This window comes from Lactuca sativa, chromosome 1, assembly GCF_002870075.4.
Source record: "Lactuca sativa cultivar Salinas chromosome 1, Lsat_Salinas_v11, whole genome shotgun sequence".
Lineage (NCBI taxonomy): Eukaryota > Viridiplantae > Streptophyta > Magnoliopsida > Asterales > Asteraceae > Lactuca > Lactuca sativa.
The window spans coordinates 183530437-183546171 of NC_056623.2; positions in this window are offsets into that span (position 1 = coordinate 183530437).

A 15735-nucleotide genomic window follows, 5' to 3' on the forward strand; every position below is an offset into this window, starting at 1 on the left:
GTATTATTAAGAGTTTAGTTACTTAGTATTATCATTAATACTTTTAATGAAGGAGAATTATAGTCTTGTCAAACCCGTTCGGCTAACGACCCTCCACCGGTCAAGCAAGCGGTGGGTGAGAGTGGACACCCATTAAGTTGCCATTTTATAGGCAACAACCTTATACCCACCTTATAGACCGGCTTCGTGAATGAGGCGTACTAGCGGTAAGACTGACTTTACTCTTATACATATATATATATATATATATATATATATATATATATATATATTATAAACTTATAATATTATAAAGTATAAGGGTTGAATTTTAACTTTTAAAATTCTAAGGGCTAACTTGGAATGAAAGTATTCATAAGGAAAACTTTTCAAATTCCAAAACTTGAGGGCAAGTTTTGAAACTGTTCAAAACTAATTAATTCCATAACTTATGTGTTTAAAGTAGTTTTAATCCAAAAACTCTTCAAGTTCCATAACTTGAGGACAAGTTATGGAAGACTTTAAACTAATAAAAGAACTAACTTTTTCTTTATTTTATAACTTATGGATTTAATTATGGTTACATATTTTTCTTTAATGAAGTGACTCTTGAACTTCCATAACTTGAGGACAAGTTATGGAGTCATAAAAAATTATTCAATGACATAAGACTCTTCATTTTGTAACCATTGCCAACTTTTATGAGTTTTATGAGTCTTTAATGTGACTCTTCATGTAACTTGAGGACAAGTTACACAAACACATTTTTATACTTAACTCTTAGATTAAAATGGATTGAAAACAACTATTTCAATTAACTTTTCTATTAATCTAAGCAACTCATAAGAACAAGATAATTCAAATCAAACTTTTTCATGTAATTAGTCTAAACCTTAAACTAATACAAAAAATGAATCTATTGACAATTATCTTTGAAAATGGATTAGCATGAACATTACCACATCAAAAACAAGTTTATAAGTTCAAAAACAACTTAGGGTAATGTTCCTAGTCCAATTCCTAGCCAAAAACTCGAAAATATGCTGTCTGGGGGTCCAACTTGTCGAGTGCATGAACCAACTTGGCGAGTTGGATCGAATTGATCACATTTTAGGCATGGACTCGCCGAGTCAGATGATCAGACAACACCAAATTCGTTTTTTCAGCTTCTTTTGCAGGTATAACAAGAAAACAAGCCTAGGCTCTGATACCACTGTTGGGTTATGAACATTCTAACACTCCTAAGTGTACATGCAACCCTAAATACCTTGGATCTATGTTTTCTCTATTATACATACAAATAAGAACTTCCAAGGTATTATCCTAATCTAGCATACAAAACAATAACTATAGCAAGATAGAATACATACCTCTTTGATGTAGAAAGTCTTCATGAAGCTTGAGTGCCAAGTGCCCCAAGTGTGACACCTCAAATGGAATCACAATCACCAAAACACTTGGAATTACTTGAGAGAATTCTACAACTCATGAAATCGGCTAGCCCTTTTACTTCACACACTAGTGTGATTCTAGTGGCCGATTTGGTCAAGAATAAGATGCTTATATAGTTAGGGTTACACCATGTAAACCCTAATTGACATGGCCTTTCATTTCCATGATCCATGGGTACAAATACACCATGGAGCATCCTATGGGTTTTAGCCCAACTTGATTATCCATGGAGCATTAGCCCAATATATAAGTATGGATGATTTACACAATCAACCAATATATTTAATTAGTCTTCTTTTGATCACTTAATTAATCCTAGATTAATTCTTGATCAATACTAATTAAATAATCTTATTATTCTTATTATTAATATACTAGAACTTATAATATATTAATAACCATAAGTGTCTTATTTCTCTCATTATAGTCTATCCAAGTGCATGATGGTATGCAACCCAAATGGACCATGCCGGGTCGGGTCAAGTCTTACCAATTATAGTTATGGACTTAGACATTAATCCAACAAGTTTTAGGTTAAGGAGATCTAGATGTACGCACTTTTCAATTTATGATCACTCATTAGAATAGCGAGTTGTTTAGGAATTACAACTGACTTAGACATTAACCACGGGCAAATTGAGTCGAACGGTTTTACTTGTTGACTTTAGTTGACTTTGACTTGACCGAAAATTGACGGTTGTCACAGACTATGTCTTAATCCATACTCCCGTATTAATTACAACTGACTAAGTCTTAATCCATATTCTCGGACTAGGGACGAATAACAATGTCTAATCCATGCTTCCGGATCAATGACATATTTTAAAGTTCTATTCTTCGTATATATCTCTCTCGTACTCATAAAGAGATACTACCCATAACCATTATAACAAACCTTAGGTTTACTCTTTAACCTAAGTTATCATAATCAATCATGTATGTTCTTTAACACTTAATTCAGACATCACCAAATAACTTACACAAAACATATATTTAATACATTCAAACAATACTTGTATTAAAATCATGTTTATGAAAGGGACTATGCACTCACTTGATAAAACGATGATTGGACAGCATTACGGTTGTATAAAGTAATATTCTTCGATGAAACCGGGATGTTTTCTCAAAAATCGGGCTTCTCGTGAGCAGAGTTTCAGCTCGACAACTCTATTTCTCGGGATCTTCGGGGCTTCGGGACTTGTTTTCCAAGAATAAGGAAGAATAAGGGTGAAAGAGAAGAAATTGATCAACTTTCCCCGACTGGCCTCACATCCTATTTATAGGGTGAGGCTGGCCTCTGAACGCAGCGCGTTCCCTCTAGGAACGCAACGTGTTCCCTGAACGCTGGGTGTTCCTCCGAACGCAGCGCATAGGAGCGGGGGCGAGGGTCTTATCCGATGACAGTTGAGTCAGCAACGACGTGGCCCAACCGAGGCCAAGTAAATGAATGCGAGGCATTCCCTCTTCGGATAAGCCTCAAATTTTTATTTATTTTTAAAAACTTCAAAATTTCGTATCTTTTGCGTACGAGCTCCGTTTTTGACAATCTTTATATCCACACGTAGGTGAGAACAAACATACAAAACAGTTGAGTCTTGGTAAAAGACTAATTTTCATTTGACTAGAAAATATAGGATTTTCTAGGATGTATACAAACATTTACATCAAAACACTTACAAACATTTTCATGAAACAGATGCAAACTTTTGACACTATAATACTTATGAACTCACCAGCTTAAATGCTGATCTACTCTTTCAAAATAACTTGTGTTCTCAGGTCATCAGTAGACAGGTACATTTGCACAGGGTTCGAGAAGACGGAGCAGGATCAAGACTCGTCTTTTCATTTTGATAGATATATTTTTGGTGTCTTACAACTATACACAGAACACACATGTATAAACTATATTATTAATGCAATGGATGATGTTGTTGCTTGTTTTACTATTGTACATTGTTGTAATACTGAACATGACGTCCTCTCCCCCCGAATGTTTCCGCTAATTCGGTTGGGATGTGACAGATTGGTATCAAAACTTTGTTTATAGTGAACTAAGTATATCAACCCATAAAAGATATACAACTATAAACACATCGGGATTAAAATAATCTGACCAAGATTTATACTTTTAAAATAATAAAATATTTTACTAAAAGTATACATATATGCATTCATACTGAGATCAGTGTCATACTAGAACAGAACAAAAGTATTGCAGTTATTGAACAGCACAAGTAGGCTTGGGGACATATAATTAGTTATGGGATGGATATAGCCTGATCAACTATATCTATCCGATAAGTGATTAGCATGTGCCTAGGAATGGTTGTGGTCTTGTAACAAGTCTAAAAACTTACCAACTCTACTACAATGAGCTCTAGAACATAACATAAACTTAAAATACTATAGGAGTATTTTGTGGTACCATAATTACTTATGTGAGAGCTTAAAAGTTCTTTACTAGTAGGTCTATAGTTGTTGAGTGGATACGCTTAGCTTATATAAGACTAAGATGTTATATACTTAGAATTTGTGATCTGCGCTTTACTTCCTATTCCTTGGTTGGTTGTGGACTTAGAGTTGGGTCACTTATTCGAAGGTTTATTCAGTCTTAAGTTTTGTATAGCTGGTATGCACTACGTAAGTATATAAGTAACTAGTGAGGATCATCTTCAAATTGTCTTTAGTAATACGTCTATTATATGTTTCTTACATCCCTTTTCTTGCTTAAATAACATGGCTAGATTCCATTTACCTGGCGACCCGTACTTTCACGATCAAGGGATCGGTGGATGGCTTGAAGTTGAACCCGAGGATGAGAACCCGGTGTTCCCAGCAGAAGAAGACCCCGAGGAGAGTTCTGATGAAGAGAACGAGGAGGAAGTCCAAGAAGACTCTAACTCGGACCCTAAAGTCTATAATCCACCCCAAGTTGCTCAAAATCCTAACGTTTGTCATGATTTTCAAGGCCCGACACCTCTGTGGGTAGTGAACTTAGGAAGGTGGAGCCACGAACAGGGACAATCACCTCCTTACAATGGGGACCGAAGCTTCTACTACCTGAATGAGGGAGGCTCAGTAGACAGAGTCCATCATATCTTGCTTCGTCGTGTTGCTCGCAATGTTGAGCAAGGAAGAGCAAACTTCGATTAAAGCATAGAGATCCGTGATAACTCTGGAGTCAACACGGTTCGTCTCTGTCATCTGACCGATCACCAGGACTTTGAAAGGTCTCGCACTGACGCCCTACAGGTGGAAATGAATGCCTATCGATCTGAAGCTAGGGGTCTTCGTCAGAACTAGGTGGCACTGCAAAGGCGTGTGTAGGAAACAGAACAACAGCTGGCTGAATCAAGGGTTGAATCAAGTACCAACCAGAACAACCCTCCTCGCGAGTAGAGTCTACTCTACTCTCTTTTCTGGATATAGATTAGGTCTATGTATAGGCTCTAGTATTAATTTCCTGCTTATGTTAAGACCTTGAACTTTCTGTTTCTAAGGTCTTTGTGCTGTCAAAATTTTCTCATTTCTGGTATGATGTAAGACCTACTCCTAGGTCAATTTTCCTGAACTTATGTATCTATAACGCCAATGATATTGACTCGCATAAAATCCTATGGGAAAATCCTTGTCCAAATGCTCTCATCTTTCTAGTATTGGATATCTATTACACATTCTCATTTACTTGTTGAACTATGGTGATTTAGTTCATGGATCACTGTCATTATCCTCGCTATTGAATTCTTACTATTGTCTTCATCTTTGCAAACTTACAGTTGAAAGATGTTGTTGGATAAGGTGTTTAAGTCCATAACTTATTTGGTATATACTTGACCCGACCCGGCATGGTCCATTTGGGTTGCACTTCACCCGAACTATTTATGGATAATTTTATGAGAGTTATACACATATGTTTATTAATATATTATAAGTTATAATATATTAATATGAAGTTATGTTATTTAACTAGTCTTAGTCTTAAATTAATTATGAATTAATTTAGAGATTAAAAGGAAGACTAATTAGATTATGGGCTATTGGTTTTATATGGTGTGGGCTAACACTCATTAGTTAATGGGCTAGGCTTGGATGGAAGTCCATGGATGATCCATGGATCTTTTAACCCATGGATCCTTGGAAAAGGAAAGGTCATGGGTTATTAGGGTTTCACCCTAATCATGTACACTATATAAGCATGCTTATGTTGCATGAAATAGCCACTAGTGACACTAGTGTGGTTTTATGTGTGTGGCCGATTTAATAAGTGTGTATACACTCACTCAAAGTTTTCCAAGAGTTTTTGGTGATTTGTGATTCCGTTTGAGGCATTCACATTATTGGTGCTTGGCCCTCAAACTGCTTAGGAATCAAACTCATCATCAAAAGGTATGTAATCTCATCTAATTTTTTTATGTTTAAAAGTACCCCATGCCATGTTAGATAGGTTATGAACCTTGGAAAAATTATTATTTTGCATGTATTTAGACAAACATAGATCCAAGGTTTATTAGGGTTGCATGCACACTTAGGAAGTGTTAGATTGCTCAAAACCCAACAATGGTATCGGAGCCTAGGCTTGTTTGTTTGATACTTGATACAAAATAGTGAAAAAAGTTGAAATTTTTGTTGTCTGCATGATGGAATCGCCGAGTCCATGGGGGGACTCGCCGAGTCCATGGGGGGGACTCGCCGAGTCCAAGGCAAAACTCATCCTACTCGCCGAGTAGGTTCGTGCACTCGGCGAGTAGAAGGTTCAGAATGCAGATTTTTGACTTTTGCTGCTGGAAATGGACTAGAAACTTTACCCTAAACTATTTTGATGTTTTAAAACTTATCTTAGTTGGTGTAAGGTTGTTCTAATCCATTTACAATAGCATATATCAAAATTTCATGCTTTGTATGTGTTCATAAAATTCTTGAAACTTTGATATTCATGTTCATGTTCTTATGAATTTAGAAGATGATAGGAATTATTTGCTGAATTGTTTAGGATTAATTCTTGATCATTTATGTGTTTTAATGGAGTCCATAATTTGTCCTCAAGTTATGGATATCCAAAGGTCACTTTTCTTTAACACACATTTAAACACATAAGTTACATGAAAATGAAGAGTCTTCATTTTTATGAACCTTTAATTCATAAGTTATGAAATGAAAAGTTTTGGATAGTTACAAAACTTGCCCTCAAGTTTTGGAAATTGTAAAGTTTCACACACTTTAATAAACTTTAATTCCAACCCTTAGAGTTTTAATAGTTAAAATTCAACCCTTATACTATTTATAACATTAATGGTTAATTATTATATATATATATATATATATATATATATATATATATATATATATATATATATATATATATATATATATATATATATATATATATATATGTATAAGAGTAAGTCGTTCTACCGTTAGTAGGCCTCATTCACAAAGCCGGTCTATAAGGTGGGTATAAGGTTGTTGCCTATAAAATGACGACTTAATGGGTGTCCACTCTCACCCACCGCTTGCTTGATCAGTGGAGGGTCATTAGCCGAACGGGTAGGACAATGACTTTAAATTCTCATTAAAAGTATAATGATTATTATAAAGTAACTAAATATTTTTTATTTAATTCCCAATCTTAGTTACTTTAGGAAAAATGTGAATTTGGTGCTAGCCCATGGAATTCACACTTTGTACCTTACTAAGTCGTTGGTGGAGCGTGTGTGGTTAACCGGCACACTAACTTGGACTAGTAAGGATCACGAAGGGTGAATTAATGCTTGTCATAGATCAATGGAGCGTGTGTGGTTAACCGGCACATTGATTAGGTGATAATATTAAGGGTACCAAGTGAATTGGTATGGTTATTCACACCTTGTTTTGTGATCCTCGGCATCCCAGTCACAAAATTTGAGAGGGCACACTCGAGATTGAAACATGCCATTAAAAAGTTCAATGAATCTCAAAAGATCTAGGAATTTGAAATCCAATAAAAACCTAATAAATTATTTCGTTTTTCATGGTGGAAATTGGTGAATCGTCATTCGCCTACCTTCAAATATTTTATAGCTTGGATTACGGCATCCCTCTTCCAAATTATAAAATATTGTGTTGGGTCCTAGCCTTAATATTTCATATTGGGTGTTATATTAAGGACTTTGAATCAACTAACTTGATTTTCTCCCATTAATAGATGTCTGGTTCAGACAACTATGATCTTCCCAAATCTCTTGAAGATGGTGTCCCTCAACATCATGCTTCACTTCCTCCACCTCCTCCAATTATTCTCCCTCACCCACAAGTTCTTGAAAAGTTTAAAGTCACTCAATCCCTATTGGCAAGCATAGTCTATGTGTGCTCACATCTTGGAGATAAAGTCACATATTGACAAGCCGGGAGAGTTGGGTGTCAAAGTCTCGTGAAGGTTGGATGTTCAATCACTTTCTTAGTAACATAGTGAGTCTCTTTGGGACTAATATGAGATAGACTATGACATGACCCTTAATGATCTTATCTATTTGCTTGGTGTTGTGGAATTAGCAATGATTCGGAACACCAGTAAAGCAAATTTGATTAAAAGAACAACTTCCCAAGTCTACATGGACATTGACAATGGTAGCATTGGATATCTAGAAAAGGATTTCTCTTCCCAATGGAAAGGGATCGGCTATAGTCAACTCGGTTGACCAAATAGTAAAGAGAAAGGCAAATTCTGAGATAGTCTCATGTGCCATTACCAAAGGGTCCATGTGTTTTGTTGCCAAAGTAAGGGACATTGGTTGCAAAGCTGCCCTATTCACCTGAAAGGTCATAAGGTTGATCAAGTCAAGAGGTTTGACTCTACTTCGGGTAAAAGTCCACTGACTAACTCTATTAAGTTTCTATTTGGAGATTCTTATTACATAATGTGAATGGGTCACATGTTGATGTTTTTAAGAATCATAGAAAAGATAGGAAGCTTAAAGTAAGTATATGTTGATTCTGATTGCGAAGGTGGGTTTCGATCGCATGGTTCGGCAATGAGAATTTTGAGTTGTTGCTTAAGAGTTATAATATATTGCTTATGAATAGATAACAACAAAGTTTTCATGTGGATTGTAAGGATAAGTTTTTCCGCAAAGTTTTAAAATAAAATAAAAAAAGAGGAGTTTTAATTTTATTTATTTTAAAAATATCCTTACAATGGCATCTGTGGAAAATTGTTGCTTATATGTTTCCAGTAATAGCAATATTGGAAAGTGGATTTGATTCTTTCATTTGTGGTAGTGTCTGAATTTACCAAATGAAGAAAGTTTTTCATCACCGAAGTTTCAATTGGACAGAAACTTGGAATCATACAAGTTGTATTGTATGATGAATGAGAATTTTCATCTTTGAAAATTAAGACTAATTCTTTGATCACATGTATATGTGAGTCAAATGAAGGACTAAGGAATTAGGTACACTGGGTGTGCGCTGGTCAAGGTCCACCACAAAGATTGATTTGTCAAGATTTACTAAAGATTAGTAAATATGATTATACTTATAAGGTTAAGTATAATTCTGTAACATTGGAAAGGTTACAATGTATGACAAAACAAATGAGAAGAATCAAATTAGGCAGAAAGATAAGAGTCTCTCAAATCTGAAAGGATGGGAGAGTACTTTAGTATCGTATTTCATGATCATCTTAATGATTATGAAACCATATCACAAATTCAGACTCTAAGGACGTCTTAGTGCATTGTTATGGCTAAGAAGAGAGGTCATGAATTTTTGGATTGGTTAAGATCGAGAAGATGAGTCATACTTCGTTCCAAAACAATTCTTAGAGTCATACTCCAAGATTGTAACCTTGAGTGACATAAAGTAAGGTTTAAAACACTTATCAAATGTAGTGTAGAGTGTTTCTACCCTTGTACATTTGAGATTGGTAAGTTGTGATGTCTTGGATGAGACAAAGACCAACTAAGACCAATTGTGTGAAGTGTTAGTCTTGATAAGAATCAGCACTATCCCTTGAATATTTGTTTTGTCAAGGAATGGTTCTTGACTGGGGAAACTTATATGTCAAGGGGACAGTGGGAGCCTTAAAGATCCTGAAAGAGTTTCAAGATTTAAGCAAGAGTATAACCTGTAATTTATCACTAGCACACGACTTAAGGTTTGCAACCTATCGTGTTGACATAATTCTTATTTCTGTACCTACTTCAAATAAGTTGAATTTGCATGTGAGTTATCAGAGTTCAACTTGGAAGCATTGGTGGGCCTTGTGCTACCAAGGTGACAAGAAACTAAGATTGAATAAGTTTAATCCATGTAAGGCTGAATTTGTCACTAACCTTATCTTGTGATTATGGTTTTGACAAATTCACATGGATAGGAGCTCATACACTATAAAATCTAAGTGTCATAAGGTTTCTCTCCGATTCATGAAAATGATGGTGAGGAAACGCTTTCACTAAGTAGATTTTACGTAGATATCAATTGTGTTATTTGCATTTTCAAAAGTCGTTAGTGGAGTGCGTGTGGTTAACCGGCACACTAACATGGACTTGTGAGAAATGGAAAATGCCTAAGCAATTGAGACTATGATTACGACATCCCTTTTCATAGTCCTGAAAATTGTTTAGACACACATGTGAGCTATCTAAGAAAGGGTGTATGAATCTAAATTTTAGAAGTCTAGCAGATTTCTGGAAATAGGTCAGAGCTAGTGGGAGCATAAGTGTTATGCTGATAATCATCATGTTAGTGGGAGCATGATAATTATGATTGGTATTGCAAGCTAGCAATGTTAATTATAGAAAACAAGTTTCAATTCGTGAAGTTGCAGGGGTTGAAAAGTTGTTTTGCTATAATTAAGGGAGAGGAAATTATACTTCGTTTCAATTCTAAAGCTTAGATTGAGATTTTAATCATCTTTAGTCAAGAATATATATATATATATATATATATATGTATGTATGTATGAATTTTATGTTGGAATGGTTCAACTTGAAGAAATTCTATATATATTGCGTTTTCAAAATTCGATTATGATTACGGCATCCCTCTTCATAGTTAAATTTTGAAAACATGGCAAATAAAAAATATTGTAGCAAAAGACTGGTCTAGTATCATGTCTTTATGTCAAACATCATGAATCGTGTCCCATATGCTTCGGATATAGGATCGATTTCATGTGATATAATATTCATCCTTTCTAAATTTTCCAAATGCTTAGGGCATTTAGAAGGGAAAAGTCTAGAACTAGATATGACTAAAGTGATTAAGCAATTGTCGAGGAAAATATGAGGTTCGCCAAAGATTGTTTGCTCAGTGAAAGTTGGAAGTATAATATAAGTTGTCGAAAAGGACCATATTGACATATTCTGAAAAGAAGTAACTCTTGTTCGGAAGTAATAGTCAAAATGGGACTATGGAAATGTCTCCATAGGTGGAAGTTATTCAATCTATGTAAGATTAGAAAACCTTAATGCAAGAAGGATGTTCAAAGCAATGTACTTTGAATATGAGACTTCCGTTCCATAGAGGTTGACCTTCTTTGGAATACTCTGTAATGACTGGTGACAAGGTTTTGGTGACTTTGTGCATAATCATTACAAGAGGAACATTACATAAAAGTTTAAAATCTAATAGTTTTTTTTGGTAAATGATAGGAATCGGGGATTCTCACATTTACAATAAGGATTTGGGATTGTGAAATGAGTATCATTGGAATCATGTTCAATTGATCTACATCACAATGTAAGGATCATAGACAAACATAGTGTGCATACTTGGAGTGTGGCATAACTGTTGTTTAGAAAAACAAAGTGTACATGCTAGGAGCATGGGACGACTGTTGTTTTTATTCAAGTCTTAAGTTGATTGTTTGAAACATTATACAATGAATAATGTGTAATCAATATGGCGATAAATAAAAGGTGGTTCTATTTATATTCAAAAGGGTTCTGAGACCATATTGGATTCGATTATTATTGTGTTTCACTTTGCATGTTTTGACTTCCAAAATAGCTAGGTTATTCTTTCGAATGACTAAGTTATTTAAACACTCCACAGTCGTTCATATGTTGGAAGTAGGTATGAATCAAGACTGTCATGAATCGAGTTTGTAGATGGCTAAATGGGTTTAGTCATAGCAATGGTTGCTACAACATTCATGAGTGCTCATAACTTATGAGTATTGGAATAAACCCACGCTCACTTGTATCACTTCATGGAATTTATCTCGAGTGATCGTGAGACGGTAATATCATCTAAATTTTCAAACCTAGAGATATGAGTTGTTACCTATGAGTTGGTTGTGCATTGATTGCACGTAAACGCATCAGTAACTTGATGTTATAAAACGTGCCTTTGTGTACAATTTAACAAGTAGTAGAACAAGCATATGAGTCGAAGTTTATCTGTTCCTTCTAGAAATAGAAGCGATATCTGGGCCCCTCGATGATTTTGTTGTGACCTATGTACCGGCCGGTCAGAACTAAATTGATGTGTTCGATTTAGTTCTTTGTCAAACAAATCGAAAATGGGAAACAAACTGATGGACAATAAGTACGACGTTGTTCCATGTATTTGTCCGGTTGATATCATGAGAATAGAGGATTATATGATCACTTATCTAAAATGGCGCTTCATAGTTCAACAGAGTTTTCAAGAGCTACGATTGCTGGTTGGTTCCTGAAGTTATATAGGTAAATACAGTTATTAGACTTATCCAAGTGGGAGTCTATTGGATAAGGTGTCTAAGTCCATAACTTATTTGGTATATACTTGACCCGACTCGGCATGGTCCATTTGGGTTGCACTTCACCCGAACTATTTATGGATAATTTTATGAGAGTTATACACATATGTTTATTAATATATTATAAGTTATAATATATTAATATGAAGTTATGTTATTTAATTAGATTATGGGCTATTGGTTTTATATGGTGTGGGCTAACACTCATTTGTTAATGGGCTAGGCTTGGATGGAAGTCCATGGATGATCCATGGAGCTTTTAACCCATGGATCCTTGGAAAAGGAAAGGTCATGGGTTATTAGGGTTTCACCCTAATCATGTACACTATATAAGCATGCTTATGTTGCATGAAATAGCCACTAGTGACACTAGTGTGGTTTTGTGTGTGTGGCCGATTTTATAAGTGTGTATACACTCTCTCAAAGTTTTCCAAGAGTTTGTGGTGATTTGTGATTCCATTTGAGGCATTCACACTATTGGTGCTTGGCCCTCAAACTCCTTAGGAATCAAAGTCATCATCAAAAGGTATGTAATCTCATCTAATTCTTTTATGTTTAAAAGTACCCCATGCCATGTTAGATAGGTTATGAACCTTGGAAAAATTATTACTTTGCATGTATTTAGACAAACATAGATCCAAGGTTTATTAGGGTTGCATGCACACTTAGGAAGTGTTAGATTGCTCAAAACCCAACAGATGTCTCCACGTAGAATAATAAGACGCAATCCTCCAATAACTCCAATGCATCCACCACCTCCTCCTCAATATGATCATGTAGTCCTTCACGCTGTAGTGGTTGCATCCATTACGACAACGCTAACTCAATTCAATGCTAGCGGTACTAGCGGAGGTGGAACGGGTGTTAATTCGACCCAAGGTGACAGTCATGGACACCCTAGGGAGTGTTCGTACAAAGACTTCACCAACTTCAAACCCAGAACCTTTAACGGGACTGGGGGAATCATTGACCTATCATAATGGTTCGAGAAAACTGATTTGATCTTTGAGATATGCTCCTGTCTGGAAGGAAGTAAAGTAAAATTTGTTGCCTGCACCTTCTCGGACATAGCCCTCACATGGTGGAATAGCCATGTCAAGTCACTTACTCTCGTAGTGGCTAATGCAATGGGATGGGAAGCTCTGAAGGAGCTGATGATTGAGGAGTACTACCCGAGGGGTGAATTTCAGAAACTCGAACAGGAACTTTGGAGCCTAACCATGAAGGGCTCCGACATAGTAGCTTACACTACCAGGTTCAGTGATCTGGTGGCTCTATGTCTAGGGATGGTCCCCACTTAGGGAAAGAAGATCGAGAGGTACATTTGGTGGCTGGTACCTCCATTTTAGGGGAATGTATTGGCCTCAAACCCTACTACCTTTGACAGTGCCAAACGATTGGGACAACGACTCATTGATCACGAAGTCCACACACCAACAACAACCCCTGTTGTCACAGAACCAACCAAAACCGCTGAAAAGAAGCGGAAGTTTTGGGACAAGAAGAAGAACAACACGATATAAAACTCTGCCAAGAAGCAACAAATCGTGGCTGTTCATGTTGTAACAACACCTGCTTCCACTGCGTCGGCGAAACAATATGTTGGGAGTTTGCCAAAGTGCAATAAGTGCAACTTCCACCACAACGGACCCTGTGGGGAGATGCAGTGTGCTAACTGCAACAGGAAGGGGGATACCGCTCGTTTCTGCAAAGCTCCAACTAGACCAATCACCCAGGTCCCTGGCGTTGGAGTGGGTCAGGCCTGTTATGGGTGTGGGGAGGTTGGTCACTAGAAGAGGAACTGCCCGAAAGCAGGGAATATTGGTGGGGTGGAAAGAGTCTTGGCGATAGGCCATGAGGAAGCTATGGCAGACCCTACCGTGGTCACTGGTACATTTCTCCTCAATAACTCTTATGCATGCATACTATTTGATAGTGAAGTGGAGAGGAGTTTCGTGAACCAAAAATTTTCACACTTACTTAAACAACACCCACGAGCACTAAGAGAAACGTTCATTGTAGAAATGGCTAACAGGAAAACTAAGAGCACTAGTAATATATATACATAGGATGTATCCTATCTCTAGATATCCATTCATTTCCAATTGACCTCATGCCTGTCTCAATTAAAAGTTTCGACGTCATTATCGGCATGGATTGGTTGAGTCTTCATCGTCCTGATATCAGGTGTTTTGAGTAGGTCGTTCGTATTAATCTACCGAATAGCAAAACTCTAGTTATCTATGGCGACAAACCAGGTACGAACCTTCGGATCATCTCAAGTATACAAGCCCAGAAGTATTTACGAAAGGAATAGCATGCGTTCCTTGCTCATGTGGTTGATGTAAGCCAAGAGGCGAAAGAAATAAAGAACATCCCATAAGTACGAGACTTTCCCGACATCTTTCCTGAAGAACTACCAGGATTACCACCACAACGTCAAGTCGAGTTCAAAATCGACTTAGTTCCTGGGGCTACCCCTATAGCCAAATCGCCTTATCGACTAGCACCAGATGAGATGCAGGAACTATCCGGACAACTAAAACAAAATTTTCAGCAAAGGATTTATTAGACCAAGCTTCTCACCTTGGGGAACATCGGTATTGTTCGTAAAGAATAGAGAACAAAACAAACTGACCGTTAAGAATTGATACCCTCTACCACGTATAGACGACTTGTTTGATCAACTGCAAGGAGCAAACTACTTTTCAAAGATTTACCTGAGATCCGGGTATCACAAGTTACGAGTTTTAGAGGAAGATGTTCCCAAAATAGCCTTCCGAACTCGTTATGGACACTATGAGTTTGTAGTGACACCTTTCGGATTAACCAATGTAGCCTCAGTGTTCATGGACTTAATGAACTGGGTGTGCCGTCCGTACTTAGATCAGTTTGTTATTGTATTCAACGATGACATACTTATCTACTCTCATAGTAAGGAGAAGCATAGTCAACATCCATGATAGATCTTAGAAACACTACGAGTAGAGAAGTTATATGCAAAGTTCTCTAAATGCGAGTTTTGGATACGAAGAGTCGAATTCTTGGGTCACGTGGTTAGAGAAGAGGGAATTGACATGGATCCTTCCAAAATTAAGGCTATTAAGAACTGGTTAGCTCCAACGATGCCTACGGAAATTCGTCAATTTCCAGGCCTCGCTGGCTACTATCATAGGTTTATTCAGAACTTTTCAAGGATTGCAAAACCACTTACTGCCCTGACCCAGAAAGATGCATCCTTTGACTGGGAAGAGAAACAAGAGAAGGCGTTCCAAATGCTGAAGCGAGTCTTATGCAGCACACCGATATTATCCCTCCCAGAAGGGATAGAAGATTTCGTGGTTTACTGCGATGCATTCAACCAAGGGCTTGGTTGTGTTGTTATGCAATGAGGAAAGGTCATCGCCTATGCCTCAAGATAGCTTAAGACGCACAAAGTCAACTACACTACACACGATCTTGAGTTAGGAGCAGTGGTATTTGCTCTGAAGATCTGGAGACACTACCCGTATGCTACGAAAAGCACTATCTTTACAGACCACAAAAGCCTTCAACATATATTCGACCAGAAGGAGCTC